The 18,123-nt window shown below is 49.7% G+C and overlaps 1 protein-coding gene across 14 annotated transcripts in view; it reads right to left on the reverse strand.

The window, feature by feature from the left end:
* Positions 1-16,053, reverse strand: part of LOC126571567 (uncharacterized) — a 45,300-nt gene extending 29,247 nt beyond the window's left edge. For 8 of the 14 annotated variants that reach the window (XM_050230189.1, XM_050230188.1, XM_050230193.1 and 5 more), the window contains exon 1: positions 15,911-16,053. The gene's annotated coding sequence lies outside the window, so the exon portion shown is untranslated. Of the gene's footprint in view, positions 1-14,237; positions 14,574-15,754; positions 15,871-15,910 lie in introns of those variants that run through there. The other 6 variants (XM_050230187.1, XM_050230181.1, XM_050230190.1 and 3 more) reach the window with 5 other exon arrangements.
* Between the last annotated feature and the right edge of the window lie 2,070 nt (positions 16,054-18,123).

Below are 18,123 nucleotides of genomic sequence, written 5' to 3' on the forward strand. Positions count from 1 at the left end.
AGAAGAACCGCGGCTCGCCGGCGCGCTCTGTTGTGATAGCGTGTGTAGTGGTGGTGTGCACAGTGCACAGTGTGCAGTGCGCTGTGTATCGCGACTATACTCTCGCGGCACCAACCAGCGAGACACTTCTGCTCTGTCGGAACACCACCACCCACCCCCCCACAACACGTTTGCGTGTGCTCGCTTCGCTGACTGGACTTCTTGTACCCCTTCTTTTTCTTGCCTCTTGGCACCGGACGTTGGGGTCACGCCACCAACGCCACCAACGCCACCAACGCCGCCATCGATCCGCCACAAACACCGACACCAACCAGCCATTCATATTTCTTCGCCTTGATCGTGATCTTTGTTGTCGCTGGTTGTGTTCCCCTTTTTCTCGCGACCCAACAACAAAACGGACTCATCGAACCAACTCTGCTCTTCTCTCCTCTCCGTACACACAACACAGGCACACCCGTGTGTTGGGCCTCGGTTCTGTGGCGTGGAGTGCGATGAAGAAAAGCAAACAAACCGCGACGACTTCGAGGGCACATTCTCTTATCTTCTGTGACCGTGTGTGTCATGGAGGTGGTTCAAATCGTTTGTTGTGTGTTTAGTTTCGCCTATGGCTCCGATGGCAGCACAACCACACTCGTCGCAGTATGCAGTGGAGGCCAGTAGAAAGCGGGCACAAGCATCGCGGGGACGACATACACTCCCTACTGTCAATCGATACTACGAGCATCCATCGAGCATCTTCTTCTTCTTCTGCTGCTGCTGCTATCTTCAGAGGAAGAGAAGGTCACTGTTGAGCACCACCACTTTTCCTGTTCCACGCTGCCCATCCGTCCGATATCTTCTTCTACTGTTGAGTTGCTGGCAGCAGAACGAACAACCGATTGGGCAGTGAGATGTCTCCGAACGACACATACTCGCGAACTCTAGCGGCCACCACCAGGACACGAAGACCCAATTGACAACCATCTCTACACCTTTTTGGTCGAGACGAAAGGAAGGAATTCTAGCACTCTTGCACTCCATCGATCGACCGTTGGGTTGGTCACAATTTTCAACAAGGTCACTTACTTTCGTCAGCATAAAAAGCACGTCCGGGCTCCGCAGGATGCCACAAGTTTTTCCATATCCCCAGTGAAGGTCTCCGGAATTCCCGAACAGAGAATTTCGAAGCAAAAAACTTTCCTCTGATCTCAGTGCACTACGGCGGCGTGTATGTTACTATGCAACACTCACTCATCTATCTCGCACACCTCGACTGCAAACAAATTCTCGAGCCAGAAAAAGAAGTCGAAGGCCCATCCCAGCACTCAGCGCCATATCCATTTCGGGACAAATCCCAGAGTGCCTGCTGTGCCAGTGGCCGTGGCAATGGTACAGAAGAGCGCGCCTTGCGGATCGACTTGAGGTGTGTACACACGCTAATTATAAACCCACGAAACCGATCGTTTTTAGGCAAAAAACAAACAACGCCGGACGTAGGATAAATGTGTCTATAACCAGGGCAGCGCAGCAAAAGGCAGAGCAGGCGGCGACGGCGGCGGCGGCGGTGAGCTCGCTAGTAAAAGAGCCAAGCCAAGAGCCAAGAGGAAAAGCGTAGGTAAGTTAGTTGGCACCGACCGAGTATGGAGATAAATTTAGCGAATAAAAATCACGATATGTTACCGCGCGATTCGTGCTTCTTCTTCTTCTCCGTTGCTTGTAGATGCCCCCTCCGCGTGTCTATCTCGAGCATGTGAACACGCTGCTGCTGCTGCTGCTGCTGCTGCTGCTGCTGCTGCTGCTGCTGCACCTTAGAGGCAAAGACGCTGATCACGATCAACGCAACCGTCGTCATCGTTGGCACGCCACAGTTAATGTACACACGAACCGGATCCGGCCCTCGGTTAGTAGTGTATTTTGCGCTTCTGGTGTTTACTCTCGCCACATCCATCGTGGAACCGAATTTCTTTTTGGGGGGCACCGATTGGCCGAGAATGGCTCTGGTCAAAACGGCAAATTCCCCCTTTTCGATTTCGCGGAATCGAGATCGAGCGATGCACGCACATTTTAGGCTTTAATTTATTGTTTCTCCTTTACCCTTCTGCGCGAAGTGATAATAAGTGCAACCCCGCCCCCGCCCCAGGAGTGGAGAGTGCTATGCGCGCTGATTTACATGATCAACACGAGAGATAATGATCACGAAAAAGGATTTTTTTATGCGCGGCGCGGCACCATTTTCTCGTTCGAATTGGGTTCGTAATTTAATCAATGGCGTAGGGGACGCAAACAACAACAAATGGAGGGCCGATTGGGCCACCAGGTGGGCTGCTGAGAAATTCGCTTCCATCGTTTCATCATCTTCGGCGGTGCGAAAAACGATAAGATAAACGTCGTCGGAAGGGGATCGTACCACCGACCGGAGCGGAGCGGAGCGGAGCGCGGTTGTCAATCAAGCGCGTGATCGATTGCCAACGCAGCTGGGTCTTCTGTAGCTGTGTGCGAACAAACGCACATTCCGGAACATCCGATCCGGGCTGGGACCACCACGGACGAAACGCGGCGCATGTTTTGCTGAACATCATGCAGAACACAGGCGGCCAATGAATTGAATTAGGCAAACAAATGAATGAACTCGCGCGGCGTATGGATGGCTGCGGGCTGGGCTGCGTAGTATACAACCTCCCCACACCCATCCCATCTACCAACAAAAAAAAAAAAAGGGGAGAGGGTGTCGCGCACGGTTGCGCAAGATAAGACGACGCCCGATCTCCTCTGGCCCCTCCATTCTCTTCGCACATCACCGGGTGTGGTGTTGTGTTCCACTTGAGGCAACAGACGCACATGGGGGCCAGAGGGTGGCATGGCCCTCCTCTTTCTCCTCACACACCAGCGCACTCTCGAGATACAATAAGCTACCCGTCGTCGTCGTTGTCGTCCATTGATGATTACTCGTCCACCCTCCCATCACCGGATCACCACAGCACAGCACAGGCCCGCACAACAGACCACACCCCAGGAGCAATGAAAGCGTTACGATTGTTTACTAGAGACTGGGCGTTACGTAAACTGCGCGCTCTTAGCCGCTAATTATAGTTCCCCTTGCTCCTGGTGCTGCTGCTGCTGCTGCTGCTGCTAGAACACAATTCACACCGATGCCGATAGTCCCACACCTCATTCCACTATAGATGAGCTTGGCTAAGGCTTTGGAGACGAGAGGCGTATCGGTTGTACAGTTTTAACACCAGCACAAGGGAGGAAAGAATGCCGGGAGACGTAGAATGTAGTTTAATTGGGAATATACTGCCTCTCCCCCGATATCACTACTTAGATCAAAGCTTCGTTTAACGATCTAACCCCCTCCGTCTGTGCCATCGAAGTTGTTGAATTTGTTTCGAAGTCAGTCAGATTGCGCGAAAGATCAAACATCTCCAGTCCAGAGTTAACGGCGAGAAACCTTGAATTGGAAATGAATGGGGAATTTCCAATGCGTTCGGGTAATTCATGATATAGGAAGGAAATAGGAGCGAAAAAAAAACGCAGTTCCCCTTAGTTCTAATCATACAATGAACTTGAGAAGCGCCGCCCCCGGGTGGCAACGATAGATAGCTTATCGAGCGCGATGGTGATAAGAGTGGCGCGCGTAAGTCGATCGATGTTGGTGCCACACCAGCACCAGAGCACGATTGTTGCCGCGTCCGTCAATGGGTGTTATAAAATTGGTATTCCACATTTGGCTTCCCGTTTATCGCTTTGCACTGGACGCAATGTCCGCAGTTAAGGAGGTTATTCGCTTTCTTAACTTAGCGGGAGTAGCATCGAGGATCATCAACTGAAGGAACTTTACAGGGTGAGGCAACAAAAACTCAATTAAAACGCCATATCTTTTTCATTTTTGTTTGAATTTTATGGAGTAAAACCGAAAAATGTCGGGAATTTCATACTCTTTTAGAATCAGTTTAGTGTTTAATTTCCTGTCTGTTACTTTTTGGATCATAATTCATCCAAGGTTTTCTTCGATGAGGAACCCTTCGTTATCCAGCAGTTTGTTAACAAAAAAAAAATATGTGGTTTAGTTGCCAGAGAGGTGATAGCTGATGATTTACACCCTCGGCTGTCCACCAGGATGCATAAGCCGGGTTGATAATGGGTCGTGATCCGAGAACACGCAATTTTTCGCACTCCGCGCATATTTTTGTACTATGCGGATCTGAGATAAATCAACAAAGTCATCTGTCAAATCTATTAGAAGCTTCATTGTACTCCTAGGCGTGCAAACAATTCATGCAAAAGCCCTGGAAATTCCAAAAGAACTCTGTATCTTTCCTCAAAGCAACGGAGACAAAAGACGGGCGTAAAAAAAAAGGTCCACACTTCATTTCGATGTCTCATTGGCTGTCAATATCTATGGACGTAAAAAGCGCAGGACTTCTCCGTTTGTAGTGTTTTGAAGAGCAAGGTTAGACCTAATAAATAACATAGTTTTGACCAGCTTGAGCAAACGCGTTTCCTAGAATGAGCCAAAAAGCCACAAAGTACCCTGCGGGCAGCGAACGATGGTTTCTTGTACGGTCTCAAGACCATAATTCATCCAAAAAGTAACATATTGAAAAAAAAATAAACTGATTCGGAAAGTTTATAAAATTACCGATATTTTTTGGTTTTACTAAACAAAATTCGAACAAAAATGAAAAAGATATGGCGTTTTAACTGTGCTGCACTGAAAGAACTTCGACCCTTGAACCCGCTATGCGATGACACTTGGCGCTCGATGACTAACCGCAGACCGTCTATTTCCATAGACAGGACAGTTTGCCGCGTGTCGAAGTAAAACAAAACTGTGGAAAAAAAAACTCGATCGGTACACGATCGCGAACCATCATCAAACCCGACACACTGCCCAACCCAACCAGACAATTAATTCTAATGATGAGAAATGGCATTAATTAATGGAGGAACCGCGGAAAGCGATACGGAACGCGAAAGTTACGGTCATGAATCATGGGTGGGGCCACAATCCACCGTATCCATCCATACACGGCTTTGCAGCGAATTAGCCAAGCAGGCACAGTTCGGTTTGTGACGCAGTTGAAAACCATCCAACAGAGCGCGCGCGCCTCGTTCTCGATCATCGCGTCATCGCGGAAATGATCGAGCAAGCGGAGGGGGAAAAACGAGGGAAAATGTTCTTTGTTTGGGTACGAGAGGAGAACTAAAATTATCCCTGTGCGGTGATGGTAATCCAGTATTGGGTAACCCACCGGTGATGCTAACCGAGAGATCAGGTGCAGCAGCAAATGTGCTTGGGAAAGAATTTCAACACGCGCTTCTGCACTGGCACTGGCTGGACTGTACATGTCTGCTGCTGCTGTCGATGAATCAGCGCCATTCGAAATTAGCATCTGGTTTAGAAGAACCGCTCGCAAGAACGGCGGCACCCGGGAACTGCAAGGAAAACGGTGGCGACGCACAGAGCAAAAAAAAAAGGGATCGCGAAGCTAAATAGTGGATGATGTAAGCTCATTAGAAGTCGTAACGGGAATGGGTCGCGGTCGCGAAATTAAACTACCATGGTGGTGGTGGCCGGCTTAGCGGATCGTAACCGAGCAGCGGTCGCACATCGCAGTGACTCACGCGAAGGCACCAGCCAGCCAGCCAGCCAGCCAGCCAGCCAGACACTAGCGCACGCTAAAAGGGGCCTCCTGGATACTCCGTGTCCTAGGCAACAACAGCACCATATAGGCACCATATGTGCATCTGTCGCTTGGCCGTGCCTAGTGCTAATTAACCGTATCGTGTTGTATCTGGTTAATTGACTGGGAGAATGGCATACGTATGGTGTGGTGTACAGCGAGCCCCAGCTGTGGTGGCGAGAATCGATTGTCTGAAAATGAATTGAAGTACTTCGACTGGTGGCAATGGGAGCCATTAAAACGTATCAGGATCTACAGAATACTGGGAGTTTCGAGGACAAACACTGTATTTCCTAGTATCCTTTTGGACCATCCCTGCCTTTTGTCCTTAGTGCTACTGGATGTACTTCCAAAAATGATTACATTTTCCAAGTAAAAAATGAATAGAATTGATTATTGAATCCTCTGACCTCAGTACAGACAACAAGTTTTTAACGAACTCTCCATTAATTTTCCAAAAGAAAAAAAAAGAGATTCAGAAGCCCGCACAAAAATACAAACACAATCAAAAAGTACAAATCAGTGCAGAGCAGAAGATGGAGATGCACGAAGGAACTCTTCGAGGACTCTTCAAGGAACATCTCCATGGATTCTACAAAATCTCCATGGAACCGACATAGAAACTGGTGCATCACTCTTGGTAGGAAATTGTTTCGTAGAATCGTTTCAGCTCTCGAGCGACAACAAAATGTAAAACCATCGCCAAGGATACGCGCAGGATCTAACAGGATGTAACTCACATCGCCACGGATGGGCGTCACAGCTCGACTCATCCCTTTCCCGGAATGGTATTATTGCATTCCACGTAATATCCGCTCGGCGCGAGGTGCCGATCATCCTACTCGGCCTGCCGCGTAATTGAACGAGAACGATGAACGGAACCTGACACAACACCACTGACAACTGACCACGCATCGTGACCGTGGGTGTGGGCTTCGGAGTATGGAGAGTAATCGCTAGAGCGACAAGGTGGCCAATACCGTCGGAACCGGAACCCTATCCTATAAATAGCTCGTCCAAAGGATGCTACGAGAACGCTGGCCAAGATCGATAATGTAGTGTCGAGATCGAAGCACTCCTCTGCTCTCAGCACTCCGGAAAAAGGATGATGGAAAGAGAAGGTTCAGGTGGCGCGTACAGATGCCGATGCCGTGATGATGATGATGTCCGATGAACGGATATGCGGTTTCCCCTGGTCACTGTAACGACTACGGAGCGGCAACACCGGCCCATTAGGAAAGGCCAAAGGCCGGTGGTGGGAAGGAAACGGAAATCATTTCGTCGATACTGTCAGACGGGTTGTCGTCACCATGGCAGCAGCAGCGGCATGGTAGGCCCGAGATGCCGTAGGTCGAGAAGGCCCCGCTGTTTCTCTTCAGCCGTAGCGCGCGCGCGCGCGCTTTGGCAATGGTTGCTAAAACAGATATTTTTAGAAGTTAACGACACTAGGGAGAAATTAAGCGTCGTTCATTCATCGTGAGCCAATTCGAAGCGAGCAGTAGCTCGTAGCAGCGTATCCACTCGTACTAGCCAGCCGTACGAGGTGAACTTTCACCTTTCGTTTCACTGCTCTAACCCCACACCATCTCACCACGATGGCTGCTAAAGGAGAAGGATGGGATGATGGTGTTTGATTTGTTTTTACGATCGCAAAACCGTGCCCGTGTGGTCGCGCGCTTGTGTGCGATTGTATGTTTGTTTGTAGCTCAACATAATAAACATATTACAACGATCAGCGTCGCGAGCGTCGTCCCATCGGTGGCTGCAGATTGCCGGGCGGTATATCAGCGACCGCGCACGCGGAGGTCACGCTCCTCTCTCTCTCTCTCTCTCCCAATTCTCTGATAAGTAAATCGACGTACGAAAGGAAACCAGTACCAACCGGTACCAGGCGGTCAAGGGAAGGATTTATATTTGGAAAACGCGGCATTTTGGACCACCTTCTTCTGGGAGCTCGCCCCCTCCCGCATAGCAACATACCCGCCCGATGCGGGCTGGAGCTGCGATCAGTGATGATTACAGTGACCGAGTACAGCACCGCCCTCCGTTGATTGTCCGGGCCCGATAGAAGAAGTTTATTGCTGCCATAATACGTACAATCAATATACCGGTTGTTGGCAGTGTTCCCTCCCTACCGACGAAGGAGTATGTCATGCACCTGTCACCTGGTAGAACGACGACGACGACGACGACGATTACGGGGCGCATTAATCATAAGGCACCATGTTGTCAGATAGCATCACAGTAAAACAGTATCGAAATGATGGAACCGCCTTCGATCGATTTATCTCATGGGCACTAGAGCAGGGCTGATCAGATCGCGTTTGGCAATTCTGATTGACAGTTTTCCCACGCACCCTGACGTAACCGGATGCTGGCTGCAACCGGTAGTCCGAAAGCAGGTGCCAGGTTCGTGGAGCAGCTACGATTGGTTGCGGGCGTCCCTAACCTCACACTAAGCGTTCGTCCCTTGCTTGGCGAACCGAGTAGTAGCAGCAGCAGCAGCAGCAGCAGGATTGATAGTGAAGCATCCAATCAAGCCATTACAATCAACAAACAGACAAGCGGGCAGGCAGATAGCGAGAGAGAATGAGAGAGAGGTAGACCGATCTATGTACGGATCTCGCCACCGACTGCCCAGTTGCCATGCCGGCGAAATCTGACATTTGTTCGGCGTCTCGTTGCGGTGGAACAACAACATCTCTCCGCGTATGTAAACAATCGATCAAAGTAGCCTACTACCACACCACCGCCGCCCAGCAGTAAACTGAACTTGTGTTGGAGGGACAAAATAGCGGAACGTTGCCGAGTATACCGTAACGGAACAAAGTAACCTCCCGCTGGTGCGATCGCAGCAGTATGGTGGTAGCCATGTTGTGGAATTTATATAGATCAGTTGAAAACCCTCCCTTGTGGCTGTGTAAATGCTCACTAGGAGACACTTATTAAGCGCAGCGACGAGCACAGCCAGCTCAGTGCTTAACAAGCGTACTAATAATGGTTTGTTGCGGATCTGATGGATATTTGCATGAGTCACAGCGCTGTAAATTTACGCACTTGATTCCCCCACGGAGCACAATGAGCATTCACATTCAATGTTACACGCATTTACAACAAAAGATGACCTGTGTGAGATGAGCGAAGGTTACGCTGACACTGTTAAGCCCTCACCACTTGCCCAGACATCAAGCGCGCTACTACTGGAGTATCTAACGGCGTACGACAGCAGCAGCAGCAGCCGTAACAAAAAAACCAGGAATAACTTATTCAACAACAAAAAAATGCTGGATACCACCGGCTTGTTAGACGCGTGTGGAACAGAGAGGCATCAGCAGCAGTAGTAGTAGCAATAGTGCGCAAGTATTGCAACATCATCATCATCAGCACACCAGAAAAAGCTGACGCTCGTGTGCATCGCGGAACAAAGGGAACGTCGTCACGCATCGGAGGACGCGTGTGCGCTGGCTGGTGCGGTTACACTATACGCGCGGACAACGGACCATGGGCCCGGCTTCCTCTATGGCTATGATCTCCAATATTTTGTCTACCAGTTTTACTACCAGATTAGGGGAACTACTGGAAGGAGAGTTGAGCTGCTTCGCTTTGTAGTTCTTAATTTGTACGAAATGTAATGTCCAAATATGTGTCTTCATCAACCATTGCGCCTGCATGTGTCTTCAGAAAGGGGTTAATGGACGCCTCGGAAGGCGCCCAGATTCAGCTCCACTCCCTACCACCGTAAAGGTTCATGCAGTGCACTACGATACGCGCTGTGAGTGACGCGCAGTTCGATTGATTATAGCAAAAAGATATTTAAACTCTACCCCAGAACCCTAGAACGAGCTAAAGTAGTAGGAGTTTGCTGGCACAGCAGATTCTCTTTATATGGGAAGCCACTAGTCAGCAACAACCAGCCACAGAAAAAAGAACCGAAAAACCAAATGGTCCACTTTACAAATTTATCGCTTTACATGTTGTTCGACAATTGTAACAATCCAAAAAGCTTGTGAGGCTCAACTTTTGTTGACCTGAGGAGCGTCTATCCTCCAACGCTGCTCTTCCCGGTTGGATCGTCACATTGTCGCGAGAACTTGAGACGAGTAGTACTAGCGTAACCAGACGGGGTTCAACCGCAGCAGACCCAAAACCACCACCAATCCGAGCCGAAAGTAATAAAACCTGCTGGTGCAGGCTAAATTTGTGTCCAGCTTTCGATTTGCCTGTTTTTGTTGTTTTTTTCTTCCTACTGTACGGTAGTAGCGGCGCTACTAGAACCATTTATATCGACCATTATGCAAGCCGGCATTTATGTTGTTTTACGACAAAACGATCGACGACTATTGATACGATATGCGCGATTCCCCGATTGCAAAACATGCCCATGCTACGAACATGCTCTGCCGGTGTACATATGATGTCTGTTGTTTGGTTTGTAGGGCCGTGGACATTCAACAAATGGCCACGGGGTATACCGCTATCGTTGTAAATGTGTCCCCCGAAACGATGTAAAGCAAAAAAAAGTGGGAAATCGTTTACAAAATTGAGTTTGGGATTTTTTATTGAATTTTGCATCGGTTTTTTTGCGTGTGCCGATGCAGCACGTGGCACGATGTAAAATCGAGTGAAATAAGTATTAAAAAGTTATAAAAAAAAGCAAATGCTGGCTATCTCTCCTAGATTCTAGGTTCTATTCAACGTCTATATGGATCGATTTTGTGCATGACGGCAGCGCGATTCCCTCGCGATACACGATGATCACGGCCGGCAGACCGTGAGACTGGAAATTTTCCCATCTCGTTCTGGAGAGTGGTCCCGCGTCGACCCTCGCGCGCGTCATGGTTTTTAGACTTCAATTTGTCACGTTACCAGAAGGTGGTGAGGGGGTGGGTGTGTGGAATGGGTTGGGCTTTCAGCAAAATTCAACCCACGGTCCCCCCGCGACGGTTCATCTCTTATACGCGGTATCGCGATCGGTTCTCGCACCTGTGTGTGAATGTGTTTGATATGTCCGATCATCATCATCATCATCATCATCATTCTCGACTTCATTGGGTTCTGACAATGTAAAATACCCCTCGAGTGTAGCATTATAGACGAGGGTGGCTGTAACAGCAAGGGCGACGCACGAGCCGAAACACAATTCATTGATTTCCAGCGCTCTTCGATGACGCGCACACACCAGTAGCAGTACCAGTAGCAACCGAATGCGTACAACGATAGTAGGCTAAGTTGAGGCAGCAAGTGCAGCAAGTGTGTGGAGAACCCCACCCCCCGGGAATGGTTTGTCCAGCGGATGGCGGGATGATAGTAACTGGCAGACGGGGTGCTGCAGCAGCAGTTACGGGAGCGAGAAAAGATGGGAAAGCCCACGGGACCATGAGTGGATGAGCGGGTTTTCCCGCGGGCCAGCGAACACCAGCAACGTCCGTCGTCGTCGTCGTTGTCGTGCATCTTAGTAGGCTGATGCTGAGAATAGAATTCGTTCGAATCGAACGCGAGAGAGAGAGCGAGAGAGCGAGAGAGCGAGAGAAAGTGAGCAACACCATCGCACCAGCATAGCGCATGCGTCTTGCCCAGGAATAAACATAACAAATCACACATACACCCACACACATAGAGGCGTATACGGTGGCGACTCGAAAGATTCAATCCCAACTGATCCGCTCTGAACGCACTTTGTGCGCGGGGGAGGGGCAGTTTGAGTAAATGGCGTCCATTAGCGGGACTCCAACACACACCGAGCCCCCCTTTGTCTCCTTTGGATCGATTAGCGAACGAGTTGCAGTCGGGCTTCCACTTCTGTCCTCGAGACCGTATGTCGCAGATGGCCGCAGAAAGCAATAGAGGAGCATAGAAACCCCATCCACCTACACCTGTGTAGCTGTGCTGTGTGCTGGATGAATTGGAATTGGTTATCGATGCTTTCCTGCACGATATGTAGTACTCCTTGGCTCCTTGGATTCCTCTGTTGCTTTCGGTGTAAGCGAGCACACCGGAATCCGGAACCATCGTCATGAATCAATAACTATGTTCCCACCCAACTGATAGATGATTGGTGAAAGCATCGCATAGGAGGGCCATCACAAAGAAGCGTTATCAACCCAGCATCATCTCGGTGAACCAACGCGCCTTGTGTGTAGACTGAGTCTCGGCAGTCCCCCCGGGCCGTATAACCCCGGCATCAATAACGGACACCACACGCGCGCCCTGTTTTGTCCTTCATTTTCGTTCTGTTTTGTTTTCTTACTCCGTAGAACCTCTGACATCGCGTTTAGACTAGCGAGGAAGGGGAGCTTAGACAACAGATTGGGAATCTCTCTCTCTCTCTCCTTTTCTTTTCTTAGCTTTTCTCAGCCCCTCACATTCTGATTGCGTGTGATGATGATCGATGAAAGCAGTGTGTTATGGGTTGTAACCAACCACTGTACATCCTCCCTTCACTCCGCGTCACAGTCTCCACCGCCCGCCCAGAAGATGCAAGAATTTTTGTCGAATTTACATAATTCGCACACGCATTCGCGATGCGGCAGGCGGTGTATGACTGTTACGGACATGGAACTGTTACAAGGCACACCGGCCGTTGTCCCTGGACAGAGAGAAGAACACGTCTGGCCGGAATGCGTCATGGGAATGGCGTTCACATCAGAACAGCGCATTGACTGTGCTGCGGATGCGTGAGAGCGCCGTGAAGATGATTCTACTCGGCATACTTTCCGGCCATTGCGTGTGGCCGCAGTCAGTCAACAGTCAGCCTGCGGCGGCGGTCTGCGTTCTTGATCGTTCGTGGTTGCGAGCGAACACGCGATGGAAGCAACAAGAGCACGCTGGCCTGCTACGACGGGCCATCGACGGATCGTGAAGTAAAAAAGCTCCCGGTACAGAGGAGAGAAAGGGAAAGAAGAGGAGGTTAACGGTTGGTGTTTGAAAATCGCTTACATACCTTCTACATTACTCCAATGATGCTCTCCTCTTCGGTGCGTATTCAGCAGCTTATCTCTACACGTTTGCGTTATCCGTTTTAATCCTTTGGAGCTCCACCAGATTCCAGCTGCAGCGCCATCGGGCTTCTTGGTGTGTTGCCTGGTGGCACACTACGATTGCGTCGCATCAATCCATCAACAATGAACATAGGAGGCACAGGGGGCACCAGGGTAGGCTGTTCGGTAACAACAATGAATCACTCCCCGGCCAGACCAAGAACGTCGGGTGGGGGCTGCCCTTATCGTGGCCCTGTTGCTGATGGCTGGTTGGTTAAATCGTACGGAGCACTCCAGCAGCAATCATGTTGGCCCACACGGTTTCGGTATGTTTCGCACGCACTCCCGGATGGATGACGACGCCGCACGGTGCGCGCGTATCGAGCTCGACGACTATCGAGAACCGGTCGGCGGCGGTGGCCGTTCCTTCCTCTTCTTCTCGCACACTGGCGGCGACGACGACGACTCGGTTTCGGTTTCGGGGCCGCCCCCGTGCTCCTTCTCGTCCTCTTGCTTCTAACGAGAAGGCGGTGGAATGTGTGTTGCCAAGCCCCACGCGCAAGAGTGTGCGTAGAGAGAGAGAGGGACTCTCGAGAAGATAATGGTTCTTTTGGGCTGCTCCTCCTTCGTGCTGCCTCTGTTGGTGAGAACGAGACGGGAGGAGCGCTCTCCTGTGTGGCTCGCGGTGCGATGGTCAGTTGCTAGCTGCCGCCACCATCGCATCCTACCCTTTACACCGCGCGCTTCTTCCAAAAAGGAACTCCAAGAAACAAGTTTTCCAGCACACCAGGTGCCGCACGGATTTCGGACCTGCACGTGTAGGTGTGTATGTGTGCACAGCGAAAGAATGAAGAATGAATGGAATCTGAAGGAATCGTAAGAACCGTGGAAGGAGACACACGCGCACATACAGAGAACTTTCGGAAGAACAAAACGGTGGATTCGTCGCTCGCCGCTCGCCGTTGCCGTCACCGTGGATCATCAATCGGATTCGGTGTATCTGATTGAACGAGGATTCCAAGAACGAGTCGAGAGTCGACTGTCGGCGTCGGCTCCTATTCTTCAATTGGAAATTGGACTCTCGGTTTGCTTGGGGTTGCTACGATTTCCCAGAAACCATTGCACCAGCCCGTGGGGCTTGAATCGAAGGAACCATTCGCAAATCTGCGGGTGTTGTTTTGTGGCATCACACCCAGGGTCCCAATCCATTCAATTCCGCAACCCGCGGGGTGGAAAAGTGCATGCCCTTCCAGCAGTGTGCGGTGGATCCGGAGGCCGAAGGTCGCAACAAACAGCCACAAAAGCGGGTGGCTAGAGCGGTGGGACGAGCGGAGGAGACATCATCAACCGAACGAAACAATCAGCCTTTGTAGCACACACATTTGTGTGTCGATACTCGCTCTCTCTCTCTCTCTCTCTCTCTCTCTCTCTCTCTCTCTCTTTCTCTCTTTCTCTTTCGCTCTTTCTCTCGCTGGAGCACTTGTCTACTCACACACCATCGCTACGAGTAAAAACGCAAGGTGTGAATGGGTGAACGACTCTGAGGGACCGTCTATTGTTCAACAGAGCCGTTTGCAGCCATTTTTATGCTCACTTTTCTACTCCCTAAACACGCCAATTCGGTTGCACTTTACACCAGGAGCCACTTGGTCCCGTAGATTCCGGTGGACGGTTTTCCCTTTCCTAGCACTACCGATCCACGCACCTCCTTGCTCCTGCAGGTAGCCCACTATTGAACTGATGAACATTATAGGCACATCCTCCCTGCTTGCTTGCTGCGGCCTACGGGACGACTGGAATTTTTACTCGCAGCTTGCGCTCTCAGCGCTTGTCCGCCGCGCGCACCATAAACAACCGCGAGCTGATGCTCGCGTGTCGCGATTTACGTGCCTTATGTGTGAGTGAGATGTGCGCCCGCGCGCGCGCGCGTGTGCGTGCTATTGGTTGAGTAGCCGTTGTTGTTGTTTTCTTTCTTTTGCGCTGATGATGATGATGATCATGGTGATGATTGCAAGGGCGAAGGAAGGAAAACAACGGCCGCGGCCGGGGACTGACCCTACACACATACACGGCACACAAAGGGGAAGAAGCAGAAGAAGAAGCGAACACAACGGTCCAACAACAACAGAAAAGGGAAAACAAATAAACCTGCTGGTGCTTGGTGCGGCTGCTGATTCGCGCAGCCTTCTTTGACTGGACGGAGCCACACATTCCAGCTCGTTCCTACAGACACAGCGCTTTCTAGCAACGAAATCAGCGGAGCACGCTGGTGTGCGTACCCGTTCTCACGATATGAACGGCGAGCGTATGGCGAGTGGGCGCCGCTCGCGCTCGACAGCGGGAAGGGGTATCATTCATAGCATAAGGCAAACGACACGATAAATGGTCCCACCAACGTTCAACGCATAAGGCCTCGCGGGGAGACAACGAGGGTGGCGGTGTTGGAGCTGGGGCCGGGTGGGGTGGCGATAGAAGTGGGATAAAGTGGAAAAAGAAAAATGTTGATGGCGGAGTCCGCACTCTCTGCCGTTGGTGCTGCTGGAGAAGAGCAGGAATGTGAGAGAATGGTGTCTCTTGCGTTCTGGATTCAAAGGATTCTGTGCTCACCGATCCACCCTCCCTTCAGTACCACCCCCTACAACCCTATGTTTGGGGATGATCTCGTGTTGGAGGAGGTTGAAGTTCGAGCTGACCGCGGCGATGATGTGGGCGAAGAAGGAGAATCAACGAAGAGCGAAGAGATTGGAGAGGATGAGATAGAGGATCAGAACAACCAGAGGAACTAGGAGCAAGAAGCAGCTTTTTTTTCTTCAAATAACAGCGATGCGAGAGCGAGAGCGAATGAGCCGTCGTTGTCTACAGCGCAAAGTGAACCATGAAGAAGCCTTTTTGCTTTTTAACACTTTTGGCGAATTCTATCGAACGCAACTAGCCATCGGTGTGTGCGGTAACATTCTAAACCAAATCTGAGAAAAGAGAATTTCTTCTTTGCGGACCACCACTACTGCTATCTCTATTGTGTGCAGTCGAGTGAACGAGAAGGATGCCATTTTTGTTCAATCTCTCCCCCTCTCTCTCGCTCGCTCACTTTTTGACCCACGAGATGCGTACTCTTTGCCATTGACTTCTTTCAGCACACACTTCTTTCCTCGGGCAAGCACTTCTTCTTTGTTGTTACATCGTTGGGTTGCATCTTTCGCCCTTCGCGTACACACCCACCCACATGTGTCTCACTGCACTTGCTAATGGGAACGATAATCATCATACCTATACACCCACCGCTCCCACCGAACGCACCCCACTTCTTCACGCACCAAAGGAAGTTCACGGTAAAAATCACACTTTGCGCGACGGAAAACGCCGAGACCGGACCGCACGGGATGAGGCCGTTTTTTTGATTGTTTGTTCGCTCACACACGCCAGGAGCATAAAGCCCACACTGCCCACACCGAACTGCGACCACTGCGGCTTGTCAAACGCAGCACGGCAGTTGCGGCAGTTTGCGGCAAAAAATCACAAAACTGTCGCATCGAATATCTTCGAACGATTTATTTCCGATCGGGGCGATGCTTTGCTTTGTAATTATGAAGAAAATATTGTTTCACATAAGATCAGAAGATCCTGTTCGGCCAAACGATTGTTTCGTATCGCAGGCAGTGTGACCATTGATTTTGTGATTTGATGAACGATTTTCGCCGACTGTGCCAGAGTGATGTGCGTTTACAAGGCTGCGCTCGCGAGTAAAAAACTTATTTTTTTAAACGGATTCTGATTTCCTCTTTCTTATCTTACGAAACTCTTTTAAACACGGACTCCTTTGTCGAGTGTTGCATAAAGTCCACGTTTTGCCTTTAAATTGTGAATGGCGAATACTACCTGCATCTTCAGGTCGATCTGAAACATCTCTGATAAGGGCTGATTGTCTTATTTTCCACTCTGGCAGGTAAGATCCGTATTATTTGAAAATTTTATTTTAAAAAATTAACACAAAAAATGGTTTTTTACCACACCGTTTCCCACCGTGCACTGCTAGAACTTTTGAATGCTCGATTGTGCTCGATTTGGCTGCTCACCTCTAAAATTTTGGTTTGATTTGAATTGACTGCAATTCGAAAATTTAGGTTTGATTTGAATTTACCGTTTATAAACCGTATCACCCATGTGATGTACGGACAAACGATGAAATCGTTGTGGACTGCAGTGATTATCATTGACTATTGAGCCATCATACTGCCACGGCCATACAATTCCTATTGTAAGAAACCAACACCACATGTTGTAGTACCCCTGGAGATGCTGTGTTTAACTTATTTACTTCCTTGCTTAGCCACTTGTACAGATTCATTTCTGCAACGCTTGAAAAGTCTTCAAAAGATCTCCATTTCAACTGCATCTTGAAATGTTTGCATTGCCTCAGTATCCCGGACCCAAATCCTATAGCCGGCGATACATGAAGCGTAAACTCTCGTATAAACTCAGAATGTAATGCCAAAAAGTTTACGCTTCGTGTGGCAGGCATAATCGCATAAAAGTTTATACCGAAACGTCAACTGCAATTACATTCGTGCACCTGCAATTACACTATGCTATTACATCAATTACATGTGTTTTTGGCCACAAAAAATATGAATCGACGAGATAAGTTGATTTCTGAACATCTTCTTTAATATTTTAAGATGTTTTTACTGTATATTAGCGATTGTAGAACATTGAATCCATCATAACACTACGCTTCATGTTGGTGCTAAGTTTACGCTTGCTTTTACGCTCGGATTTACGCTCCGCGGGCCTATAATCTTTTTGACATAAGTATAATCTTTTTGGCATTACATTCTGAGTTTATACCAGAGTTTACGCTTCATGTATCCCCGGCTTATCACTATCACAGCTGCCCGTGCGTCAACCGAATCGTTGAGTTGATTCACTTTCTTGAATTTAATTCGACGACTTCTTAAATTATGTACACAACCCCCCACTCTTCCGCTGAACACTAAGAATAGTGGCGAGAATGATCTTTGGCGATGATTCAAGATGCCGGCTTCTTGTGGTCCATAGAAAAGGGCTTTCTGCCGGAGCACGTTCGCACCAGTAAGTGGCACCACCGCTCTGCCCCTGGTGCATTGCTCACTGCATCCGGATTCCACCGGAGAAGGCCGGATCCGGCTTATCGGCAAAAGACAAAAGCCACGAGCGGTGACTTGACTTCCGGAAACCGGAAAACATCCGCCAAGCTAATGCCATCACGGTGCTCCTCGGTGGTGGTCTCGGTTGGCTGTTATCTCTTAACCACGTTCCCGTCCGCTTGCTCGGGTGCTGGAACACTGCGCTGCGACTGGCTGCGTTTCACGATTTGTGCCATCTCCTTGCCAGAGCGCCAAGGCCGGCGCCGGTTGGCCCGGTGCACTATCTTGCCGGTGCTGGTGGTGGTTGCTGTTCATTTATTTATTGTTTTAAACCAATCCCAGCATTTGGAATGCCGT

The sequence above is a fragment of the Anopheles aquasalis genome, chromosome 2 (genome assembly GCF_943734665.1).
Source record: "Anopheles aquasalis chromosome 2, idAnoAquaMG_Q_19, whole genome shotgun sequence".
NCBI classification, from domain to species: domain Eukaryota; kingdom Metazoa; phylum Arthropoda; class Insecta; order Diptera; family Culicidae; genus Anopheles; species Anopheles aquasalis.